The sequence below is a fragment of the Etheostoma spectabile genome, chromosome 7 (assembly GCF_008692095.1).
Source record: "Etheostoma spectabile isolate EspeVRDwgs_2016 chromosome 7, UIUC_Espe_1.0, whole genome shotgun sequence".
NCBI classification, from domain to species: domain Eukaryota; kingdom Metazoa; phylum Chordata; class Actinopteri; order Perciformes; family Percidae; genus Etheostoma; species Etheostoma spectabile.
In genome coordinates, this window is record NC_045739.1 from 11,866,139 (window position 1) to 11,875,410 (window position 9,272).

At 40.5% G+C, this 9,272-nt stretch overlaps 1 protein-coding gene and 1 long non-coding RNA gene across 3 annotated transcripts in view; both read right to left on the reverse strand.

Annotated features, from left to right (window-relative positions):
• The window catches only part of amigo1 (adhesion molecule with Ig-like domain 1), a 7,882-nt gene extending 6,097 nt beyond the window's left edge, over nt 1-1,785 (reverse strand). The window contains exons 1-2 of one of the 2 annotated variants that reach the window (XM_032521425.1): nt 1,171-1,785; nt 820-911 (exon numbers count right to left, since the gene is read on the reverse strand). The gene's annotated coding sequence lies outside the window, so the exon portion shown is untranslated. The remainder of the gene's footprint in view (nt 1-819; nt 912-1,170) is intronic. The other variant, XM_032521424.1, reaches the window with a different exon arrangement.
• Nucleotides 1-9,272, reverse strand: part of LOC116692867 (uncharacterized) — a 20,897-nt gene that overhangs the window by 6,097 nt on the left and 5,528 nt on the right. The window contains exon 2 of the long non-coding RNA XR_004332804.1: nt 5,361-5,369. This is a non-coding gene — a long non-coding RNA (uncharacterized LOC116692867). The remainder of the gene's footprint in view (nt 1-5,360; nt 5,370-9,272) is intronic.

Here is a 9,272-nt window from a genome sequence, read left to right on the forward strand (position 1 = left end):
GATAGATAGATAGATAGATAGATAGATAGATAGACTTATGCACATTTATGCCGCAGAGGGAAAATATGAATATCCCAACAGTACCACAATGGAAATCTGCGACACAAATGTAAACAGTGGACATATGAACTTGCCGTCCCTCCCACATTGAACAAGTCTTTTTTGTAGGCCTACAGGTACAAACACTGCATAACTAATGCTGCTGTTTTAGATGCTATTAACTGTTTGTTTACATCAGTGATGTCTGTAAACACAGGTATAAAGCATGCCTACCTTATATGTGCAATTATAATCCCTTGAGACAAATATAAATGTGAACTTTTTATCTCTAGGTATCATTGTTCTAAATATACCTGCATGGCCTAAACAAAAAGTAACAAACAGCTGTTATTTATTAAAGTAGCCTATAAAAGGTAATTTTATTCAATGAGAAGAATAGATGTTGACTCTAGAAAACTCTAGAAATGCATCATATCTTATGAGCGTATTCATTGTTTTGCAAGTAAAAGCTTAATATGCAAATAAAGGAGCGTGCAGCTGGACTCGAATGAATGCACAACATGGGCTGACTGCAATATCTCCCTCTGAAATGTCAATACAGCCAAAAGGGGAAACATTACTGTAAGTAAAGTAACTGTACAGTTGAGTAAATGTCCTTAGTTATTTGCCACCTCCGAGCCCATGTGGATATGCAATTATAGCCACTTTCTAGTCTCCTCGCGCATTTATTGTATAGGCTACAGCCCAAACTTCCCCCTGCTGCGTTGCACAATGCGCGTCTTCCCTCAAAACAAATACACACGCACACCCGGTACTCACGCTAACCCATGTGCATTCACAGTCCTAGAAGATATGCATTGATTTTCTTCCTTTTACCATTTCCCTCTCTAGCCCTCGCTCTCCTTATCTCCCTTGAGACACAGAAGAAGAAAAAAAAGAAGGAAAAAAAACAGTTGTAGTGTAAAACATAAAGAAGAAACAAATGAAAACAAATACATAAAAATGGGAAATTATGCAACTATTTAGGTTATGTCATGTTTTGAAATGTCCTTATCCATTTGTGGAAGAGCTGTGCAAACGTTGCATTGCACCATTTTTGCTCGAAAACAAACGAGCAAATGGAAACGTGAGCCGAGAGATGGAGAAAGGGAAACCGAGAGAGACACCTACCTTCAACCTGGATACAGCGATGTTGGATTTCATTAAAACTGCTCCTCGTCTGTTTATAATGTTGCTCCAGACAAATAGTCCCCGTCTGAATGAGTGTCTGCTGTTGAGGACAACAACGGATGCAGGGAGGAGGGGAGAACACTACAGATTTCCTCGCCAAAATAATCCAGGTCCACGCGGCATCCAATACCCGGTGCAAAATTACGCAAAAAAAAAAAAAAAGGTTACGTAAAGAGCAGACAACGCACGACCTTTTAATGTAACTACTGACAACCACAGTTCCGCATTAATTATCTGCATTTGCTTTTAACTGAACATATTACCATGTACACACACGAACGCACATCCGTTCTTTGCAGATAATTGGCGCATTTCGCGCAGGTCCGGCTCCTGTCGGGTCTCATCAGCAGCCATGGAGATAATTAAGAATGAGCAAGTCTGTAGCTGACAAGCTTCCCTGTGGCTCCTCGTAGGCCTGCTGCTGTCTCCGTGCAGTGCTGCTGTTGCAGTGGTTGACGTGTCTTCGGCAGAGGTTATGCGCTCAAACCCAGAAGGCGCTGCTTACCGAAAGCGGCCGCAAGATGCGCGAGGAGAAGCACGTCTGAAAACCCACGGAGGAGCTGAAATGGAAAAGTCAAACTGGCCATGAAAATGCTATCCATTGTCCACTCGAATGGCCGTATGTAGGATAACAGGTAATCTGTATAGTAGTTTTACAACATCACCATCCTTCTTAGTCTACTATGATCAACTCTCCCAGGGAGCAGAGGTTATGTCATTGATTGATAACAATGGTCGGGTCAAGATTGAGAGCAATTCTGCTGTGCTTTTCACGGTTATACTCCCACAAGAAAAGAAACAACACAGTCTTTTTCGTGAACCTTTGATGACCTTTCCCCTTATTGTAATGCCTTGTTAACCTTCTCTTTTTGGTCTGATATAAAGACAACACATTGCAATCCCAGTGCTAACCAAAATTGATTTAGTTTAAACAAATGGATAATGTAGCCTATAGCCTATTTGTTGGCATAAAAATGAGACAAACACCTGGGTGGCTGGATATTCTTGTATGCTTATCTGCTAAAATAAGACTTAAGACTAGGCTTCAATGTGGCTAAATGTGGCCATACTAAAAAGTCACACATATTTCTCTCCTTGTCACAGTCCAGCTTCACACTACCATCTGACAGCTGAATATATTAGCAATCACTACATGTTCTGGCTACTGCCACTATTCGTATGTGTCAAAATATATATGAAAGTACCTATTCATAAACTGCACTATCTTTGATTGATTAATTATCCTGGGGCTTAGAATGAGAAATGCATGTGGCATTTGTTGTTGCTTCATCTGTGATTGATAAATTAGTGATCCAGCTGTAGTTAAGTCATTCTGTATTTTGACACTGTGTAACTGAAACCTACACAGAAAGCAACCAACACGTAACTACATCCAGTCTTTAATGTTCTTTAAACTGAAGGGACACTCTTTAAATGATATTATTTCTGTGGGTATGTAATAATAATAATGTATACTTTATTAATCCTGCAAGGAGAAATTACAATTTGGACTCTTTTGTTATTACACACAGGCTTGAATTACACACACACATATTCAGTACCAATACATGCACTAACTGGAGAGATGTTGTGAGGGGCTAAGAGCACCTTGGCAGTGTCAGGAGGTGAACTGGCACCTTTCCAGCTACCAGTCCACCACCATTCTTTGGTCCATATGGGGACTTGAACCAGCAACCCTCTACCTCCAAATCAAGCTCCCTACTGATTAAGCTACTACTACCCCCAGCCCAGGTGATCCAGTGGTTTTACTATTTACATCCGTACATTATTCTATGGACGAGTGCATCAGTTAGGCAGGCGGCAGCATGTCCAGCTTTCCAACAATGATTTCCTCACAATGCTCCATTCCTGCTTAATGTGCAGATTCTGTTCATGTATTTGATTAGGTCTTTTTATGAGCACCGACGGGGAAAACCTTGTCGTTTTTTACTCAAGTGAATCCTCCCACATGCTGCCTTTTGAGATTTTTTCGGGTTTTCCTCAATTCACAGATCTGCTGCAGCGAGCCTGGCTTTGGCAAAGCTGAGACAGCCTGCACATTGCCAATAAGCTGCTACACCAATGTAGCCTCCTACTCAAAATGCCTTCAGGAATCATTTAATAAAATAATATTATAGCAACAGGGGACGCAGGATAACTTGAATGTCATGTGAATTATTACTTCATAAAAAGATGATATATGAACAGGTGCTACCCTCTTCAGAGAGATTCACTATATATTGATAACAAACCATCACTCTGGCACCCCTGTTATTCAAATTATTTCAATATTGGTTAGACCATAAAATGCATTCATTGAGTCATTTCAATTGCATCTCTGTCATTTTGCTGATTTAATGCCAAATTTAAACTAATTTGACCAAGAGCAGAGTTATCCATGGGAGAAAAATCGGACAACTACTGTGACCTTTTGTGCCATACTGTGCTTCAAATGGCACTTTGATTTAATCTGTTTTGCAGACATTAGCTTTTTTTTTTGTCTTGATGCAGCCTGGATCCCACCCGTGTGAGACAGACAATGATGGCAGTAGGAGATATCATTTTAGAAACCCTGTTGGAGCTACAGTTGCCTTGAAAAGATGCGCTTTGGCTGGTGATGCAAACAGATTTGAAGCAGACTAAACTGCAGGCAGACACCCCTCATGATTTACTTTAAGGAAATTCAGTCTCAAATAAATTCTCCAGGCACAAGATAAATCATTTGAAACATGTTTCACTTGCTATCCCTCTGAAAACAAATAGTGTTTAAACAGTTAACTTTATTGTTTGTTCTCAGACTTCAGTTGAGAAAAAAGTGGGACAAAAATGGACTGATGATATTAATTCTCAGAAATGTGTTCCATAAATGAATATATAGTTGCTGGAGATATCTCTTTCTCAACAGGCCTCCATTAAAATTCCAGGATATACAGGTATGAACCATTGTGACCGAGAAACCTCTGTATAACCAGAGCACCGTGGCACTGTGACTCTTATGAGATTGAGCTGAAAGTGATTAATGTTCTGTTTCGACTCCACTTCCTGCTGTGATAGGGATAGTGTTGCCTGGCAACTGACTGCGGCCTTTCATTGACTGTTTTGGCTCTGTGGCAAAACTGAGGTGGCCTTGCCTTCTCTTGTTTATCTCTGTGTATTTGCTCAGAGGAAGTTTCTAGCACAGATGAAGAATGGCAAACATGTGCTACCAAATTAAATGGATCCAGTCTATAATTCATCAGCATACATTGAAATATAAAAAAATATGATAGAACCTCAGGTTTCTCTGAAAAGCTCTCAGTCAAGGCAGACATCTGTCATTATTTAGTTGTGGAAGCATTGTTAAGTGACTCTGGCTCTTGCAACCATCACTTTAGTAGCCATGAAGCCATTTCTTCACCTGAGATGACCTGATCAGATTTCACAAATGATAATATATGGAGTTACAAGATTCATGATTCATGCATTCTGGGAGCTTCTAACCTCATTCTACGCCTGAGAAGATTATCAGTATGATCTCCCGATCACACAGATGTAAATTATGTTTACATACAACAAGCTCTGTCTGTGCTCACTTCTCTGCGGACATGGTAAACACACTCTTATCTTGGAGCCATCTGGTTCACCCAACACAGCCAACACAACTGGATGCAACTACATGCTGGATGTGCACATTAGACCTGCAGCTCCACCCACAGTATGTCACAAAATAAAAAGGTTTATTTTTGCCCAAATATGATTACTTCTATTATCTCATTGCATTTGTGAATATGTTTTTAAACCTGTAAGAACAAGAACATTTGCATAAGTAGAGATGGAGAACTTGTTAGCAAACAGTTGCATCCAGCAAATACAAAGCAACATTATCTGGCCCCCTGGTGAATGTAAGTCCAATATTTACTCTTCTGAGATTTTTGTCTCTACCAACTCCTGAGGGAAATAAGTTGCTGTTGCGGCTGAAAACGAGGCTATGAGAGCGGTGAGAGTGAACCAACAGTAAAGTCCTCAGTACGAAGCTCAGTTATTAGTAATACCAACTGGAAGCAAACAAAATGCGTGCCTTAGACATTTCTCACTTGTTGCTGTAGGCGTGTAAGTAGCAGGTAGCCTGCTTGTTTGCAAACAAAACAAACTTACAAAATCTTCCAACAATGTATGTGACTTTGTGCCAAGCAGCATTTTGTTTTTGTTTGTACATGCAATCTGGTATGCAAGGGACATAAGCTACAAAAGAAGGAACCTAGAAACTACAACAATGATCTTCTCCTACACACACATTTATCAACAGCAAGTAAAAACTAATCTTCACCGTAGAGTTGAGGGAAGCTGCAGATTCGGTTTGTAATTCTCCGTAGGTTCATCATTACGAGTTACCATTTTCACAAGCTCACAGGGTTTGCGCATTGCCATTTGATACATTTTCATAATGAAAAATATAGATGCTAGCCAAATAATTTAAGTAGTTTGAAGCAAGTAATTGTAAAGTAAATCACCAGATGGTTTGTAAGCACACGTGATGATGATGCTACATTAAAACTGCTTCCAGATGAATTAAAGGTAATTGGCTCAACTGCATTCCTTTACATCTGGTTTGATCTTGCAGGTAAACACTAGTACAACTTGCACCAAAGTCAATTAGAATAATGTGTGTGACTCAGGTAACTGTAACTGAGTGAGGTGTTTAGCTCATGAGGGGTCAGTGTCAATTCTCTCTGGCTCGGAAGAAGATCAGATACACGCGGATGAGGCTCGAGAGTAAAGAGCAAAAAGAAAAAAATGTAACCATAATCTTTGTTTAGAGGACATTGGGACTGCTCTTGGTTTCCATGGCAACACTTTCAGTTTTATGTTTGATCAGAAGTGCAGGGATGAAACAAGGTCACTCAACAATCATATCCCAGAGAAAAAGCCCGTATGGACGGCACATGCTTTAACAAAAGCCAAGCTGTTTGTAATCTTGGCACATCTTATTCCTTCAGTGCTTAGCAACAGGCCGTACTTTTGTAGCGTAGACCACTACTCTAAACAATGGAGAAGGGGCTGCATGTGTGAGCCTACACTGTGAGTACTAACAATGGATGTAATCAATAGGCAGGGCACACATTGTTTTCACTCACTAATTAATGCAGTCACTAATGCAATATCAAGCTTTGCTGTCATAGCTGCTCATAATTACCTCTGTCACGTGAAACTGTCAAGCCAAGGACCTGTTATGGATTTATTTAAAGCTTGGGAATTTAAAATCTGCAATCAAGTTTACTGTAGAGACAGACATAGGATAGAATACATATATTTATATATATATATATATATATATATATATATATATATATATATATATATATATGATCTATCCTACCGGAAAATGAGGAATTTTCCAGTCTGTATCTCTTAATACCTGTTAATCCCTTCCTCATGGCAAAGATAAAGGAGTTGATGCATGTTAGCTGTTCCCAAAGGAAAGATTTGATTCTCTATTAATTAACTATGTGGGAAAACAGTGATGATCCTCTATCTTTGCAATAAGAGCCTTGCCCCTGCACTTGGCCAATAAGATGAGGTCCCCTGGAGAAGGCAGGAAAAGACTCAGTATTCAGTAAGTCACTGCCTTAAAAATGTTTGGCTCCTTGCATCAGAAACAAGAATTCAAAAATTGGCTTGTTGGTTGGGATAAGGACGTCTGTGCTGCTGGTTTTCATCTGCAGTACAGCTTGTGTTCAACACTCAGCCACACGTTTCTTCTGTGTTTGCTCCTGAATTTTTACTCAGCGTCTCTTATTACTAGCCTCTCATCTTCTCTTCCATTTTGGGAGCGTGTCAGAAAAGAGCAGCAGGCAAGGCAGCAGCAGTCAACACAGAGCCCATTACTTGTCAAAGAGGACTTCCCATCCCTCGCAAATGACTGAGACTGTGCTAAACCTGGAGCCCCTCTTGTTATCTTTGCTAAAAGCCTATCAAGCCAGAGTGGACAGGTTAAAACCATGACCTTCGGGCCTTGTGTGCTGAGCACTTGGCTTTCATTTCCGCCCTCACTTTTCACTTCTCTGTGCCTGTCTTCTCTGCAGCTCTCCAGTCAAACGGCAATGATTTTGCTCAAGGGGAGGCAGAAAATTGCATCTGCGTTTTGGAGTGGAGTGCTGTAATGAGGCTGAGAGGAAAGCATGCAAGGTAGTTACAGAGTGCAATCCTGGATATCTTTTTACACCGGGACATGATGATGCCATGTTGAGATTATATTTTTCTTTAAAGACAAAAGACAGAGTAATCAATCAATAGTAACACACCACAATAATCCAGTTTGAATTGTGAATACACTGTTGCAATAACAGACTGGAATAATGATGCTTTTTCCCAATGTGTGTGAGCAAATTGTACGTGATGGCAGATCATTTTCTCCAAAACCGCAGTGAGCTAAATATGGAAACGTTACATTATGATCGGGTGAGTGCTATTTGATATAGGAAGGGAGGGTAATTGAGCGGCTGAGTGGCTTTACCTCTGAAGTCATAACCCAGAAGAGATTAAGGAGCCTGAAAACATAAATCAGCTGCACCTTCACATTAAATGCTGATGAAAAGTCCTCTGAACCATATAAGAGAAGTGGCTGGATCACAACAAGACGGAGGGAGGCGTTTGCGAGGCTTGGCGCACTAGAGGAGACACGGGGCAGATAGGAGAGCTTCATGGTGGAGGAGAAGGAGGGTGGCAGAGCGAGAAAGAGTTGGACAGAATTTCCTTTGGCTTTTCTAAAACAAGTGTCCTGTTGCATCATTAGATCAGGGGTGTTTACTGTGTGCCTTTATTAATTTAGCTCGGGGATGTGAATAATGTAGCACACACTGAAGAGGTTCCTTGTAGGTAGAAGGTGAATACACAGCCAGTTTTCAGAAGTATGTGTTTGCTAATGTAATTTGGTGTACTCCTCTTCGATTAATAGGCACGCCGATGCTTTCTGCTGCTTCTAAATTTAGATATAATTCTCAAAGTCCTCAGGCACACCTCCTTGATTCCCATCATTAGCTGGTTGACTATTATCAGATACTAGGATGAGGTCATCCCCCCGTTAGCATCACTTCCTCTCATTCCCCCTGAACTCTGGCCTTCACAGTGCCAGCCAAAACAAAACAACTGCCCTGATTGCATAAGACGCACCCACTCATGCATGAATGTACTGCCGTGACTCCAGTAAGAGGATTTTATAAACAGGTTTTAAACTTTAAACTCTAATCAACATTCATTCATAGTTCTATCCTGCCAGTGAGTGGTTTATTCAATCCCCCAATGCACTAGTAGGAAGTCAGCCCAAAAAGTAAATTCAGCAGCAGTTCCAGACAGACAGACATACCCTGTTAAGCTGGAACTGGCCTTTGCAGTTGTTATATAATAGCTACGGATGCTGATGGCACTGTATGATGAGAAAGTGAATGAGTCAGTTACAGTTAGGGTTGAAGAATACATCTATTATTCAGATGCGGGTTTGCTCTCCCATGTGCCCCATCTTCCAGCCATGACTGGACACTCACTCAGCAGGTACAGAGATATAGCCTGTGAACGAGCATCAGGGGTGAAAGAGCCCACTGTGGTAGTGTGGCACAGTTCAGTTGGAAGAAGCAGAAATGCGTTTTATAGATAGGAAAAAATCACAAAACTCAGTTTAAAAATGTACCAGAAAATAGACAGTTATAGGCCTTTTTAGAGCAGATGTTTTTTACTTGTTATCATAGTATGAAAAGTTCATTAATAATGGCTTCATTGTATTCTATTCAAATATCCCGGTAAGCCATGACAGCGTGACAGTAAGATGGCAGGCACAATCACAGGACCCTGAAATTCAGCTAAATCAGCTAAATGGAATTCAACCATTCTTATGTTATTATTTATACCTGCTGCTTTTACTATTTCATAATGTATTACAGGAAAGACACCTTAGTTAATTATTTCTTCATTTAAAAAGTATTAGGATCCATTTCCCTGATGGTGATGGTTCCCTCTCCGGGAACCCTAACCTTATCGTGGTGGAGATGTTTGTGTGTCCCTATGAACCT